This window comes from Varroa jacobsoni, unplaced genomic scaffold (genome assembly GCF_002532875.2).
Source record: "Varroa jacobsoni isolate VJ856 unplaced genomic scaffold, vjacob_1.0 contig02401, whole genome shotgun sequence".
Lineage (NCBI taxonomy): Eukaryota > Metazoa > Arthropoda > Arachnida > Mesostigmata > Varroidae > Varroa > Varroa jacobsoni.
In genome coordinates this window covers 6366-23206 of record NW_019214810.1, presented here as the reverse complement: position 1 = coordinate 23206, position 16841 = coordinate 6366, and the positions used below count along the sequence as shown (strand labels likewise).

At 40.3% G+C, this 16841-nt stretch overlaps 1 long non-coding RNA gene across 1 annotated transcript; it reads left to right on the top strand.

Moving 5' to 3' along the window:
• The first annotated feature begins 9582 nt into the window (after positions 1 to 9582).
• On the top strand, positions 9583 to 14170 carry LOC147751851 (uncharacterized). The gene is made up of 3 exons (XR_015315752.1): positions 9583 to 9835; positions 13198 to 13310; positions 14013 to 14170. It is a non-coding gene; the product is annotated as an uncharacterized LOC147751851 (long non-coding RNA).
• Positions 14171 to 16841: the final 2671 nt, after the last annotated feature.

Genomic DNA, 16841 nt, shown 5'->3' with positions numbered 1-16841 from the left:
AACATTTATCTGGCTGCCGCATCTGGCGTTAAAGCGGCCAAAAAGAAATGAGTCATTTGGGAGAAAAGTCCTTGCGGTGACTACAATGAAATATCTAGCCCGAAATTGCCTATTGCCACATGTGCTTTACGTTGTTCCATTGTGCTATGTACATTTTGTAAGAGCACGGACACCAAGCAGGACAATAGCTTTAGGTTTTGATTCGACATAACGATAAACATACACAGTGCGTCCTGTTGTACCTGAGTGGACTATTATGCTATACTTCAATGTCTACTACAACAGCGGACGGCACCAACAATTCCTCTGCTGCTTACCAGAACTGTGCAGTTTTCTAGTAATAATTCACTGACTGGATTGTTGAATGCCTGCCGTCGTCGAACTCCTATTGCAAAAAAAATATCAACAACTATGAGACAAGACTAGGAGCAAAAACGTAGCTTTATACTAACCCTCTCTACCTAAACAGGCTTGTACCTCTACGACACATATTTGAGCGCAAACATGGGGGCACTCCACATTGCGTAGGCCCTGTCCACCCTGGAACCAACTGGCTTATTAGGATAATGATCACAGTTAGGGTCAAGTTAATGTCTTACTATCATTTCCATTTTAATATATAGCACTCTTAAATATTCTTCTCCCTAGCACACGACACATTTTACGAACGTTTCGCCTGAGCTTTTCTGACCGATTTCACGGATCGCCCAGGTGAAGCACCTGATTATAACGTAATACAGCCTATGACTACTTGTTTCAGTAGTTAGTTCGTGTGCCGCATTGGGGACGGCAGATAGAATAGACCTATTTGTGACTTACATATTGACGATCAGATTACGCGCTGTATGTATTACTATAAATAAATTAAGATTGCTTAGTTAATTTTGTGTGAAAGTATCAATGCTTGAATGAAAAGGATCTTAGGACGTTCGTAAAAGGTGCAAATAAAGGAACTAAATTATTGCTTACGTGCAACAATAGCCTTAGGTAGAATGTTCACGCCATCTTCGCAGACAGGGCCAGTTGAGCCGTAATTAAGGCGTTTAATTGTGGTGCTTGCTGAGAACATATTTGTAATCAGTCATAGCGATAATTAAATGTTTTATTTCTGACGACTTTATAAAAACTAATCACTCCTATAATAATAATTGTTGTTGTGATTATTATTATAAATGTTGAGCCTTTTTTTATAATTATTTTGTTAGTACAATAACGAAATATCGTTAAGAGGAATTGGGTGAATTTGGTAAAATGGCTCCGATCAGGATCCCCTTAATTTGGTGAAGTGATCCCTTGGGCAAGTTGTAGAAATCAACATTACACGTTTACTAGGAGTGGTATCTTAGAGATAATTTCAATTTTAGGATTCTGTGATACTCGCATAAATATTTCGGGCGTAATTAGACCTTTCAGACAGATTTTTGATTGCAAACATCGTGATACGTTGGCTTTTAATTGAAAATGTGACGTGAACGAAACGATATAGTGAAAAATGGAAGTGACAGATCAATGCATTGTAAGAACAAGGCTTTCATTAGCAGCGCTTGCTACTGGATGTAATTATCGTTAGACTGCTGTGTAGCTGACGGATTCCAAAATTAACATGTCATAAGAGAAAATTTCGTAATTTTCCTATGGGAACAAATCGCGAGTTTCCTCGAGTTGATGTTCCTTACGTTCAAATGGCTGCCTTGAGATTACCTGTGGTTGGAGACCTTTCTATCACGCTTTGCCTGATTCGTATATAACAGAGCGAACATAATCTTTTTGTATTTGTTGTTATTGTTCTTATCGAAAACAAAGAAGAGAAGAAAAAAAATTAGAAACTTTGTGTATACCTTGAAACGAAACAAGTGAATACTATCTGACTTCAAATTTCCAGTCGACATTTTGAAAAATATCACTTATTTCATCGCCCTTTCTCTAGATAATATTTTCGGCTGACGGAAAATCAAACATGTATAAGGGAAAACTTACAAAATAAATTAGCCGTTGAAAATCCGTACTTTTATAGGTGGGTAGATTAGGAAACGTACGCTTGTCCCAGAGAGGCAACGGTGTCTCAGTGTAATCAGCAATCTGTCCAGGGTGTCCTGAGCACCCTGGAAATGTCCATTAGCTTCTTAGTGCTTTATAACACAGCTGAACGGTGAAGCAGAATCTACTTCATCAGTTTGTACAGCAACGGCGCTAGGGCTACCCACGGAACAAAGCCAATCCTGTCCTGTCCTGAAGGCGAACTTCCGGACAGCATCGATATAGGCATGGCAATGCCGTCGGGAAATGTAAACGAGAACTTTATATTCCCCGCTCCCAGTCGGGTTCGCCTACGTGATTCATATCGTTGCCTGGCGAATAAGCAAGACGCGTACAAATAACAGTCTGTACTTGTACATATCAGTCGTATATCAACGAAAAATATTACGTTGTTCTTATATAAGCTACTCTTAATACATTATTTGTATTCCCTTGCCTAGCTATAATCGTCACTACTTTTTTCGTAATATAATTATTTCTCTATTACCTTCATTTTATTACGTTGCTTGAAGGCTGTATATATGTGAGTCCATAAGAAGGTTCACGTTTTCATCTAGTGCTTTAACAGGAATCCGGGAGTATCCTGGCTGTATTTAGTTGTTATTGTTGAGCCGAGTTCGCGAATGCAAGAGAAGTTATGTTTATATTGATGCAGTTATTGTATGTCGTTTTAATATGCAAATATAGCAATGTCTGCGTAAAATGTAATATTTCTTCTAAACGCTTTCTTTACTTTAAGTGAAATGACGCGCGCACTTATTTAATAACTTTGGATATCCTGGAACTATGCACACATGGTGTTACAAAGGTAACCTTCAGGAAGAATAATTTCCGTGCTTTGCAAAAGGAACAAACCAATTTCTGCCCTCTTTATGTAAAGCGTCAATTAACAATGGAGCTGCTCACTGAAACCTCACTTCGGCTTTCAGTAATGTTGAAGCCATAGTTATTAAAGAGACGTGTGATCTGGTGCATCTAGGTAAACCTATTTTTAGGTCCAAGGTGTATCACGCACCAGAGGCACTCTGCTATTCGTTACTGGAACGTCAATGTCGTTCATATATTGTGTGTTACGTTCTTTCAGTTTATTCAACAACATGGAGATAGTTTACCTCACTGTTATAGTTGATACTACGAAGTAATCAATAGATCTATGTTTTTCCGACATTCGTTTATAGTATATGAACGTACTTGTTCGGCCGGAGAACAGGTGATTATTCAGGCATTAAATAGAAAGGGCACCCGATCAACAATATTGTTAGAATAGCTAGCAGGTCTTAACTCTTTTAATTATTGCACTTATGCTTTTACTGATTGACTATTTAATTTTTTTTTTTCTCTGTGATCAATCGTGCCTCACTCCACGGTACGCGTGTTATAAGTAGCACGACACAATAGCCTAGGCGTTGTCGCCGTTGGCATCCTAAATCGCTGTCATTGGGACTAATTTGTGCAAACGGATTCTGTTTATGGCGGGGTTCTCGGAGGTAGTTCAGTCGTTGCCTCTAGCAACGAGCTATCTATTACTTGACATGCTGTTTGTATGTTGTTTTGGCTTCACGCCATACGATCACCAGAAAGTCTACTGTGCCAATTCTCCCGAGTAGGCCAACGATTGAATGTTTATCTGTGTATCTAATGGAACGGACCGGCTCGGTTACTCGGTTACCTAAATTAGCCACAATGATCCGAGGAATTACCAAATAGATAACTGAACATATGATTATTTCTGCGTTGAGTTGAGATCACCGTGAAAGCTATATTGTATGAAAGATAAACGTATTCTGCAACTGTTCAAAGTATCATATTTGTCACAGGTAGAACGCAGTTAAAAATGTAGCACAATTCGACCCACAAAATAGAAAAAAAAAAAACTAGTTGTATTTTCTTTTTGAAAAATGTAATCCTTCTTTTTCTGAATAGTGTTGTAGAGTGTTTTTGTAGAGAAAATGGAGTATTTGTAACAATGTAGTTTATGTTATTTCTATTTATCACGTGTTTTTTTTTTCATTTGTCATGTGTTTAGTTGACAGTTCGTTATAGCACAATAATAAAGCGTTACCTGCCCAATATGCGTCAGACCTCTACCCTTCGATCACAAGTCGATGCGCACAAATGAAGATATCTCAATTTCTGGAAGTTTATGATTCATCTCACCGGGCAAGACAACCGTTTCACCATAATTCTCTTTGGCATAATCACTTCATCTAGTCTTAATCTCAAGTATCTTTTATAATACGGCTGAGCATATATATATTTTTTTCTTATTTCGTGCCTGTACGTGATCGAAAATTTTCTATTATATATTTTCTATTGTGAGAAATATAGTTTCTATTGTGATTTACTTAAATTACTAGCCGCCGAATGTTTCGAAGTTTCTGTTTAACATTCAACATGATTGTATCCCATAGCTTTTTGGCCTGTTTTCGTTAATTTAACTTATTTTTTCTGCGGAAAAAAGATACTTTTTTTTGAAAAGTGACATGTCAAACAAGCATGCTATAGCCATTCGCTGTATAATTATATTTTACTCCTTTTCTCTGCAAATCTTCCCGGTCTCGTCTCGACGTAGAAATTATAACCTTGTCCCCAAATCCCATCGGAAAAAACACAGGACGAGCTCATTCGTTACTTAAGCAATTGGAAACTCGTGTTTGGGATCCCAAATGAGGTGCTTCACGATGAGTACGACGAAAAGCGGACTCGCAACTTACTCAAAATCTCGTATCAACAAACGGCAATGGATAGCGAGACCTAAGTAACCCTTCACCTTTCTAGCTGTCGACGGAATGGGCGATTTTAAAACTAGTTGGACCTTCTCGAAATCCAGTGCAAAATCACTAACTTCAGTACTTCTTAAAGGTGCGTCATGAGAGAAAATTGTACTAAATTATGACCTCGTCAGGACGAACGAGAGCGGTCTTGTACTTCGAAGCCCTAATCATCTTGTCCATCAACTTCTGAAGTATGGCTGAAGTATGTTGGCACCATTGTATATAACGCGCTTAAACTGGTAGATTTTCCCTTGGGTAAATAATGATGCTCTCCCCCAGTTGTCTGGACACAAACTGTTTTGCCGGTATTCGCTGGTAAGGTCCAAAGTAGCGGATCCAAAGTAGTATGCGCCCCGCTTTGTGATCGCATTCAGTCTACCGTAGTTAATGCGGAACTGCGTTTCTACTCCTTACGAGAACAACAATGGAGGACTAGGAGGTGGGCAAGTGTTCAATGGTGCCGTTGAGCACCACCTTGTTCTATTTATGACCTTCCTCTCCACTCAAAGCCGTGAATAACCGATTGCTGCCATGTAAAAGGCGAGAGCGAAATGGGTGAATTCGTTCGGTTACCTCAAAAGGTAGCCGTACTTGTCCTTGGCAAATTTCTTGAGCCGATTGTGATGCCCGTCTGTCAACGCTGCGCCTGGCTCAAGAGCCGACCAGGTCAATAAAATAAAAAAAAAAAAGAGGGCTTTCCCACCTGCAGCGGTGTGGCCTTAAGAGCGGTGACCTTCTAAGCTTGCAGTAACACGTGGCACAGCTGTGGTATATCCGTACTAACGACAGTATACAGGCATACGTATGCGCTTCCAGTAGAGTAGTTTATGATTCACGTGCCTTTGGATCGTTCTGCTCCTGCTAATATACCTTCATTTCTCTAGAGAAATAAGCACACGGAATATGCAATAGACTGGCTATCCCGGAAAATTTCGACTTTCTTAAAAGGAATAGCTCGTCAAAGTCAAGTCCTTCCCGATGATGGATAAAAGCCCGCTCGAACAGTCATCAATCTCCGCTCTAACAATCTCAGAAAAATGATCGAAGTGTGCTGAGCGTCATATAGATTGAGGGATTTTACTCCCGAGGCCTTGCTACATCCCGCGAGTAGAATCTATCCACCAAAAAAGCCCAACTTCGCATAGAATAGCAACATATGTTGCGAGCAACCGCTCATAGAATAACTTAATTTCGAGTGCGAATAGTTAAATACTCATAAAACAACGTGAATTTTATTCCGTGAACCTGAACGGCGTATAAATTATTAATAGTTTGCCGGCCGCCGATAAGGATACGAATATAGATAACGTCAGTCAGTTGGTACACTCACATATCATGGCTTATAAATATCTATAGTGTGCAGTTATATGTGAAGCTATAATAGAATGTTTGTGCCTTGTCCGCTAATAGATAAATGCCTAACAATCCATAATTTCGTAATGGAGTACCTGGAAAAAGAAAATCTCAACTTTAGCTATTTTTTACATTGTTATTCCGGCTGCTGATATGGCTTGGTTAATCACAAAGCACACTTATTAGTTCGCATCAAAATAAATAAGTTACATCAAATATACGATCCAAATGTTTCTATTGACTCCATATAAGTAATATTCGATATGGCTCTATAATACGTGTGCGACAGATAAATCGGTTTTACCTCTTGCTTCGACGGCCAGGGGCCTTCGGATATTTGCGCTAGATTTTTTATTGGTCCAAATTTTTATTTGCCTCAACGACATGAAAGCTTTATCTTTGAACCGGTTCATCGCAAACTACAAACTTATCTTCCAACATATTAAGGAAACTTTCAATTTCAAAGAAACGGACTATCTTACGAGTCACTGTCATCATTTCTAAATGGCAGTATATGGATCTGGAAGCGTTGGCGCACACATGGTACGTTTTGTGGCTTCTTAGCATATACAAACTTGACTTTTTTAAAATACATCGTTTATAAATTATCCACCAAGCCAGCTTGGAATAGATTTAATAACGGAGTTAAGGACTCGACGGGTTGAACCAGACGGCGGGAGCTCTCACTGATTCATTTTTCTAAACCGCTTATATTTGTAAACTGACGTAACTAAAAATTGTCGGTACATGACTATGTTCATTAAATTTAACCGATCAGTCGATTATATGTTATGCTTAGCTTCCGTTGCAGTGACCACACTGGGCTTAATATATCTACCTAGTAGGATAATATATTTTTATTGCGTACGCTCTTGTCACTGTTCTCGCTTATCAGGAAGGAGCTAAATACAGTTTCCGCGCGCTTCTCATTTACTTCAGCAGTGACAAGCGGCGTTCAGGTAGAGTTAACAGGCAAAAAAAGAGGCATAGCACAGCCGACGAAAGGCCAACGACAGACGCCCCAGTAGGCGTCATCACCATACTGCGAGCATTCCGCTGCTTCCGGTATGAACGGTGCACCTCTGCGCCCGGAGCTTGGCCAGCCTTGAACTGGAGTCGAAAGTCAGGTCGTTGGCACCTTTACAGTCTCTTGAATCCGAAATAGTAGTACTAGTATCTATAGAGGTTAGAGTGCCCTTCCTTTGTGCTACAGCATGTGAACATATGCTTATATAATTGCTGTATCTCTCGCTCTGTCTGTGCACGTTTATTAACGCGGCCAGAGAAGGCAACCAATGCTTTGGGTCGGAAAACCCCGGAAACCCTCTTCGTCACCCCAACTGCCCACACCGGCTTTCTGGCACCTTAGCCCTGTGGTGAAGTGCCAGCGGAAGTGGAGTTATTCACAACCGGACACAGCTATTAGGGAACCGCTTCCGAGTCGAAGGCGTGCATGATACTACTCGCGTAAGAGCAAGGAACAAGGGCAGACGACGCGCAGCCACTGATCGGAAAGCCAGAATAAGCGACGTTAGCATGCGTCACAGGCAGAGATATACGGAGGCTGAGAGCCAGTGCAAGATAACGGCATACCCTAGCATAGAGACAATATAGGGTACATAGGGCAGTATATAAGGATACCGAGCTGGCGCAAGTAACGCCGGAAGGGGACGGTAACATACGTACATGGTTCTAGACTAATTCATTGCCGTCCTCCTGCTCATAGGTCGTCGGTAGAAACGGCGCTATGCCTGCAGCAGTTGCCGACGAATGGGGCCATAGGAGCGTGACAACGGTCAAATCGGGCATGGTGGCATCGACACCGCTTAACGACGGCGAAAACGACCATCATCGTTTCAGGAGAGTACGAGGGATGTGCATAGCAAGATTGTCTGGCTGGCTAGAGCTGGATGCTCTGCAGGCTGCCGCCGGAGTGACTGTGTGCCTGAAGGACTGCTATAAACCACGTAAACAACACCAAGACCATGTAGATGATGGCGCCTACATGCCGGCTATTTGAAGGAATGTAGTGGGACCGCTGCAGGAAGAGGACGCAGAGCAGAGGAGGTAGTCTTTCACACGCATACGTCCCCATGCTCACAAGGCCAACATTGGATAACACATTCATACATATAATGTGAACGTAGTCGCGCTTATAAAGGCACCCAATGATTTGTGTAGGGTATGAAAGGCGGCTAAAACGCGAAGCGGTAGGAGACCGTTACAACATGTCTGAGCACGCGGCAGCGATCAGGCTTCTACTGTCTCATGAAAAGGAGACGAGGACCGTAAGGGTCGGAAATCTCTCGAAGTGTAATACTTCCCGAGAACCTGCAGACAAAACCTACAACGCTGTAGACGAAACCCCTCATGAAAACCAGGGAAAAAGCTTTTTATACCCCCGCAATCTGAGTATGTCGATTAATAAACGATGTAGCATTTCAGGGACGCGGCAAAGTTGCATTTTCTGTAATAACCGACGTATATCATGTTATGTGATCGGTAAACGAGATAGCTTACAGTTTGCTTATTTGAAGGCAATTACGCGGAACGAAAACAGAAAAATTTCGAAACGTCACAATTAGGCACTTTCAGAGGACGTCGAAAATACACGGAGTTAAACAAAATTGTCTTAGGCGCATTTAATTGTGTACGGCCTTGTTAACCGTATTCAGCTGGAATAAAAGCGACAGTGTATACTGTTTCGTTATAGTTAAGCCAACAAAAAAAGGGAGCAAGGGTAGCTTGAGCCCAATGACGTATTGGGCAGGTTTATTAGGGGCTGTAGCCGCATTTAGTCGCATGACCGAACATTTGCAGATGAAGCCGGGTGGAGTCAAACGAGATCAGGTGTTTCTCAAAAAATCAGATTGCATTAATCCATTGATTAGCGTTGACAAAAAGGGTACTCACTTGCTCACAACTTTATGGAATCAGAGGGTAGGGCAACTCATCTAATACAGAAGTGCAAAAAAAAAAAAGCAAGCTAAGTACCTCAACACATACAAACATAAATATCTAACAAGTTTTGCTACAATTGGACAAATATACGAAAGGAGACAGTGGCATACTTACGTTAGCTATGATGTTCGGACTTTTTATTTTCTCATCACGATTAACGATCAAAAAGGACGTAGTATGTTAAATATTATCACTGTTAAAACCAGCGTATTTCAATAGTAGTTTCATCGGAAGTATGAATTAGTATATCATAGCTTTGAACGCGGACTTTCTTGTCTTTACCAGTAATACAATGATTATGAATTGGGATAAACCAATAGGGCTGTGCTTATTGCATGTTGTGAATTATTCCGAAATGAAGACTAGCAGCGAACAGAGACTGATCTCGTTCTTCGAATATGGCTTCTACGAGTTTTAGAAAGCCTTTATTGAGGCTAAGATGTAAATGAAGAACAGCTGTAGGGTGCTAGAAGGAGAACGCTGCAAGAAATGGAGAACCTTTTCCGTCGCCGAATGCACTGATACAAGAAACAAAAAATTGGTTGTGGTTTAATTTGCGAACATTTTGATTAGAAGCCAATAATCAGACTGACCGAGCAACCCCCATTTTCAGGCAGTTGATTTCTCGACCTGCTCTCCGTCCCCCGTAGCTTCATGCCCGCTGAAAGTAAGGAGAGAAGCCGACGACTATCCGATATTGAGGTCTTCCGGTAATAAAACTCAGACATTTTCGCTTAGGTTGTCAATAGCCCTCTTTTGTTTGTTAGGGCGCCAAATAATGATTAATTATCTACCACTAACGACCGATGTGTTTTGTAAACGTGATTATCACGGCGTTTCTCTTTCCACAGTATCTTCATAGTGAGTTTCAGTCACATTATAAACAGCTTGGCAATGAAAGTTCAGGAAGGCTGTGTTAAATGTGTACGTGCTATAGGTGCACCGGGAACATCTTATTATATTTAGTTTGCGTGTCTGAATTCATAGAAATGGATTAGTATTGCACTTTAACAGACCACATCATTTTAACGTATTCAAGGAAAAGGACGACCCAGAATGCTTATTGTTGAAAGGATACAGGGTAGATGTTCAAATAAACGTACGGAAGGGTTCGTTTGATTAGAAGCACCCTTTTTCTAGTACAGTGCTTTTTCTAGCCTTTTTCTATGCTCTCTAGCTTTCCCATTATTGGTTAAAAGATACTTACAAAGCTTTAAAGTTGATAAGGCCGCTGCGCTTAGCGCTAAAATAGGACAGTAAGAGATCAAATGCAATACTGTTTGCCGTATCCAAATATACAACATTTAGTCTGACACACATGTTTTGTATACCGTTTCGAAATAATGATTTTCACCGCTACAATACAGCAAAAAAGGTTTAGTCTTTATCTAAGAGCAAAGTATTATATGCTTAGGCCTTTCTTCTCCTTTCTATAAACACCTTGAAACAGATTCAAATGAAAACAATTGACAAAAATTCGTTTTCTATTTGGTTCTACAGTCAATAAAGAATAGCTGCTTTATTAACTGGATTATCCAAGCGTCGTAGCACGATTTGAACTTGTATACGATCTTAACATTTCCTGGAATCACCCCTAACACAGAACAGATAAGACCGAAGTAACTACTCTATAAGCTGCAAAACATTCTCGGTTAGTCACGAAAATGTTTGAGCCAAAATCAAGAAAAGATGAATTCTCAACGGTGAAGAATGAGGCTATAAACTAGCCTTAATTCCGTCGTTCAAAGTTGACCATGTGATATACTCATGGGCGATATATTCCCCATTTCATATGATCCCTTTGCTCCTTACACAAACTATCCCGAGAAGGCACAGCCCCTTCTTCATATTAAAGTATAACAAGTGTAAAACACCCGCATCTGTTAAATAATTAATTAGAAAAGGCGGCTTGAAATCTGCTCAAGTAAAATGGCAGTGGTGTGTCCAGATCCCTGGGAATCCTGAAGACGAGATGTCAAAGAGTGCGCCCACAAAGCCTGTTCTTTTTCCCGGTCACATTGTGGCTGTGCGACGTTTTTATGGGGCCGTCTTACTACTCTATTCTGTGCCACTTACTTCCAGTTCGTAATGGAAAGGCGTACCGGAGAAACGGTTACGTGAGCAATAAACACCCTTGGCAACAGATGCGTCGATCCTAGCACGTGTCCTACAAAAAGGAAAGCGTCACACCACAAGTCTGAATTGGCCAACGATAACCACCTCTCTGCCGCCCTTTTTAAAGCTTAGTCTACATGCCGGAGTAACGCTTCGTAACGCGGCGTAAAGATTTTTGATCGGAGCAAACACTCGTTAACCAACTAGTTATCAGCTTTACTGTAATAGTACAATAGCCGTTTTCTCTGTCGTCAATTGTCAGTCTGTGACAAAACGCGGATTTCATGTTCCTCCCATTGCCAATTTAATGGCTCAAGGTTTCGACCTTGCTGAAGGGTATTAACAGAAGTCGTCTCTAGATAATTGATCCGGACTGAATCGGTAGACTGGATTTAGTAATGGTCTAGCGGCTGTGTTACTGTGCATCCCTCGTTTAGTCGATCATAATTTTACTTTTTTTTTTTAAAGAAAATTAGTAGTTCGGCCAGAGTATATTCGTTAGATGAAGGCTGAAAAATGTAAAAAGGATTTTAATCAGCTGAAATGACGACAAGCGGAAAATGAAGGATCTAATGCTGCTCTATTGTCATTAGTTTGTACCATAATCTGAATCTGTCGAGACGAATGTAAAACGTCAGTCATCATTCTTTTGAACCTTTTACTATATAATACAAAGAGAACGGTACAACTAGAAAAAGCTTACCGATACAGTAAAGCCAGCAAGGTGCATTAATATACACTCATATACTAATCATTTCAATAGCAAATTAAATGTATTTGCATCTGACTGCGTGCAGGCTTTGTTTAGGCGAAGAAAGGCTAAAATACGAACGATATAGTCAGTTATTAGTAGCTAAGGAAGAATGGTGCAAGGTATATTCGTGCACACTTATAAGTTCTGCACGTACTCTTCGTTAAGTTACAATACGAAGCCAGTATCGTCGCAAATATGAACTTCTGCGACCGAGCAGACTGGTCGATCACGATATGAAGCGTTTCTATATTTTATCGACTAGCACTCCGCGACACGGCAGAGAACCGAGATGTCTGCTTTTATTAATCATAAATGGGTAGAGCGAATGTACTGCTACAGACGCTTTACGTAAGTAGGGCCTGTTTAAAGTTCCGTTGAAAATATCGTACTGTAGTTGTAAAAAAGGAATGACCTGGGGAGAGAAGCTATTGGGAGGGAAGCTGTTAATTAAAACGCAATATAAACGTGACTTTTGAATATCTTGCTCATTATCGTTGGTTTTACTGAACTTGTCGACGTGACCGAGTTGACAAATAGGGAAACCGCTTCTAGGCCGTCCCTTATTCGAGTTTATTGCGGAGATCGGTGTGGGCAGCACATCTAGATAATGACGAAATAGAATCCAGCTATTGAATACGCAAAGGAAACACATTTGTCCTATTTCTTTTCATCGCAGTGGATAATCCAAATCGTTTTGCTGTCTTTCTTATTAGAATAAGAATAGAAATAATGTACAACGAACTTTCTTAGTGGCAAGGTGCGTCTAAGTGGTCCTCAACTATGTAAAAATGTAGCTTCTTATGGTCGGCTTATCGGGCATTGACGTTCGACTATATTCATCCATACCATTTCACAGACAATGCATTTATAAGCAAGACTAATTAAAGCTACAAAGATAAATTAAAGTGCATCATTGCCTGCTAAGTTGAAGCTGGCGGAAGTAATTACAACATGAAAAGTATATCACGCATTTAAAATTACATCTTTTTTAAATAAATTTCTACATCTCGTTAATATTTTGCTTCGTACTTTGGCCCGTTACGTTCATTTTGTTCAACAAGAAACACAGCCTTATTTGATGCGAGCGATACGCGAACGAGGAAAATCAGATAAAATAGTTATTCTATAAGTGATATGTGACATGTGGTGCAGTATAACTTCCAGATACGCTATTCGAAACTTACGGTCCTTTAATTTCTGCAGGTACATAGGAAATGCTAACTAACGATCGCCGGTTTTCTATCAAGGAGACAGGAATAAGCGGGTGAAGCATCTCTGCGTGATAACAGCATTGTCAAGGTCGCTGCGACTTAAAGGTGGGTCTTCCTGGGTTACAGCTGAAAATGAGAAGAGCGCAGGCTACAGGATTGAGGCGGAAATAACTTTCTCTAGCTTTTAAAGATCATTCAAAAGAAACGCTTCTCTAGGCTTCGGTCTGTTGAAACAATTCGTAAATGTGATAATGTGTGTAATTAAAATGTTTTTCCTCTGTATCTGTGTGCATCGTCTTATTAGACCTAGGCAACAATACCTTATCGCGAAAGCGAAACAATCTAACATAATCGAGGAGTAATGAAAACCAAAAAGAGATTTATCATGATAATGTAAGCCAAAGTGATGAAAGCTAATTTGTTTGTTATAATACGCCGACGCCACTGGTTCTTTGGCTTCTCCTTCAAATAAAACTTAAGAACTTAAACTTAAGAGCGAAGGTGTGAAGTGAAGCGTTACTGTTTTGAGAAAATAACTAAAACTTCTGAACGTACGAAGACGATGACTGTATGAAAAATAGGGAAAGTTATATTCGTCAATATTGTACCGGTGGCCCATTCACAGTTGCCAAAACAGCGGGCACTGAAAAAAACGTTGGCCCGAGGCTTCTTTAGAAATGCTTTTGCTTAGCCAACCAATGTGGAACTCGGGGGTTTTAGGGATTGTGATGGCGGGCGAACTTCAGAACAGGGAACGACCGAGTCCTTCTTTTCTTTGCCAGCCTTTTTGTTTCTCTTTCTTCTCAGCCGCTCGTTTGATCCGTGATGGGCAAGACTAAGCATTTCAACTGCGAATAGGAATGTCTTTGAAACGTCAGAGTTTCGGGAGTTAGTCTGCTGCTCAGAAAACAAAACCAAAACATAGAGGAGAACATTTTTCGGACCTGAGCTTGCTAGAACGAGCTGAAAGCAGCAATAGGGGTCGTGGCGGTTTTACTGGAAGTGAACGACCTTTAGTTCTCTGCATCATTGAGGCGAATTTTCAGCGAACAAAATAGCGATGTCGTCAGCCGCTCGTCGACGATTGTGCTTCTTGTCCTGTTGCCATCGTACAGAGTAGGAAAAAAACGGAGGGCCTTCTTCAAAATATGCCTTCGGAGGCAGATTAGACGTTACGATATCCAGATAGAATGGACATGGAATGCAGCAAAAAATATGAAAACAATGATTACAATTCGGAAACAGACAGGACTGACAAGGATTTTGAATGGTCCTAATGTACCAGCGAGAGTGGTTGGGTCGTTTGCGCTAGCTCTACAATGACCAGTTTTTAAATAGTCATAGGAGCATGAAGTGTTGTAACTAAAATAAATTGAGAGTGCAGTTAATTGTTCTGATTGTTTTATTTTAGAAGGTGGCAATTGATAAAAAAAACAGTTGATCAGATATCGGACCTGATACAAGAGGGATCTATGTGAAAGCGACAAAGGTGAATGTTTTATATATTATTCCTCGTTGTTCGAATTGCACAAATAGGCTCTATATTTTCGATAGTAAGCTCGTAAATTCAGGATGTTAACATGATTGTGAAGGTGCGAGGTACCGATTAACACACTAATGCTGCCAAATGCGCAGCAGCGTATAAATCGTAAAAATTATGCTCCATAAATGTCCGTCCGACAATTTAAATCGTATAAATAAAAAAAAATCCTTTGAAGAATTTTTGTTTTCATGTTAGATGAAATACATCGGATGCTGTCTACGCTCTGTGCCTGATTCAGGACTCGCACTTTTTGCGCATACATATTACCTAAGCTGCATAGCTGGAACGCTTCAATTAACAAAAATCGAATTTAACTTATAGCATATGTCATCTAAAATACGGTGCTAGTAACTCTATGCTTGGCTTTTACGGATCGTTCTCTTCAATCACCCTGTTAAACTCCAGCGAGCCGTTCCTGATACCTTTTTGAAACTGCAACAAGGAGGGGCGCCGTAACGATAATGTTGATGGGTGAAAGATTGCGCTCTTTACATCCTGTGTACACTATTCGAAAATAAATGTTTCGTGCCGTTTCTGCACGTTATGTCACGGCTTTGACAGAACAAGGGATCGCAGGTCGACAAAGCGTCGTGCTATTTTTCTTCGATATATTTGCACAGGTCAAGTACGTGCTTACAGACGCTTTGCCGAATTACAACAGCTGAGTCGTACGATCGTACAATTGTCGTGATCGCGTGAGTAACGTAGAGAAGGCTGCAGGCAACACAGGACAGAGAGAATTTTTTACTAAATAGGCGCTCGTAGCTACAAAAGAACGCCTAGTCCGAGTACGCCTAAGGCAACACGAAAGGTACAGAGCCGTGTCAAAGGGCAGACAGCGAAATGAAGTCCAGGTTAAGCGTCCTACAAACGATGAAGATTACCCTGTTCTGTGGTAACCGTATTAATAATGCACTCGGGTGTTAAATAAATAAAGCCCTATACTGAATATTACTCGGTCAGCCAAGATGGTGAATATACTATTGGAAAGAAGACAGATGAGAGATTTATCTACAGTGCACTCTAAATGAGTGGCGTGACACAGCAAGATGGGCATCGCGTCTCGATGATCAAACTAAAATCTCATATCCTTTTCTCTATGATAGATGTGTTTGATGGTTACAGTTGCTGCTGGTCCTGTACTTTGTTGAGGTGATTAGTGTTTATAGTTGACGGTAAACACACCGACCTGTTACAAAAGCAAAAAATTCGCGTGCAAATCCTCCATTAAGATATCATTGTATCGTGTTAGAATAACAAAGCCACCAACATATTCCTATTAAACAGGTGTAACAAGCGTAATACCAAATTTCATGGATCATGTACAAATTAATTATTGCGGCATTTTCAGCTGATGATGTAGTGGCAGCGTGTTTGCCTACTGGATTTACGGACAGGTGAGGTGATTTGGGTACAACAGCAGGTGGAAACACACCTCGTTTCGTGCTCAGGTTGACCCTTTAAAGGTTATGCCTACCTGAAACCTCTACTTGACACTTGAAACATTAGTTTAGATTTAACCTGTAAATTAACTAGCCAAATATAGACGAAACCTGTAACACATATGCCTAACCTATACTGGCTTCAACTTTATCGAACCATTTAGATTGCATTGGCTATAAAGTCTTTTTCGGTATTTGCATATCTATTTCCTTTTTCTTTTATAATTCTATTTTCCAAAATGCTTCCTTGGTCTCCAAAAGCCAAAGCAAAAATTCAACAATAAGCTCGTGTTATGTCGATTGCTATTGCTTATTGATGCTTGTAGTTATGTTTCTACGATCTTTCCTTTTGTTGTTTTATGTACACAGGTATATATAAGTAGTTCTTGCTGTACAACAAACTAGATCCTTAATTAGAGGACAATTAACCATTCAGTTAGGATTTGAAAGTAGTAAAAAAGGCAAGACAATAGGGACACGTAAGCATGGCCTAAAAAATATTGAAAATGTTTCTGGTAGTGTAAAAAAGGTCTTCTAAAGAGTCCATACGTTTATATCTATAAGCAAGAGTATATAATCCTGGTGTACAGCATCCTGCTACCAACTGTCATGACATTTTAAAGAAAACTGATGCAACTATATATGTACAAT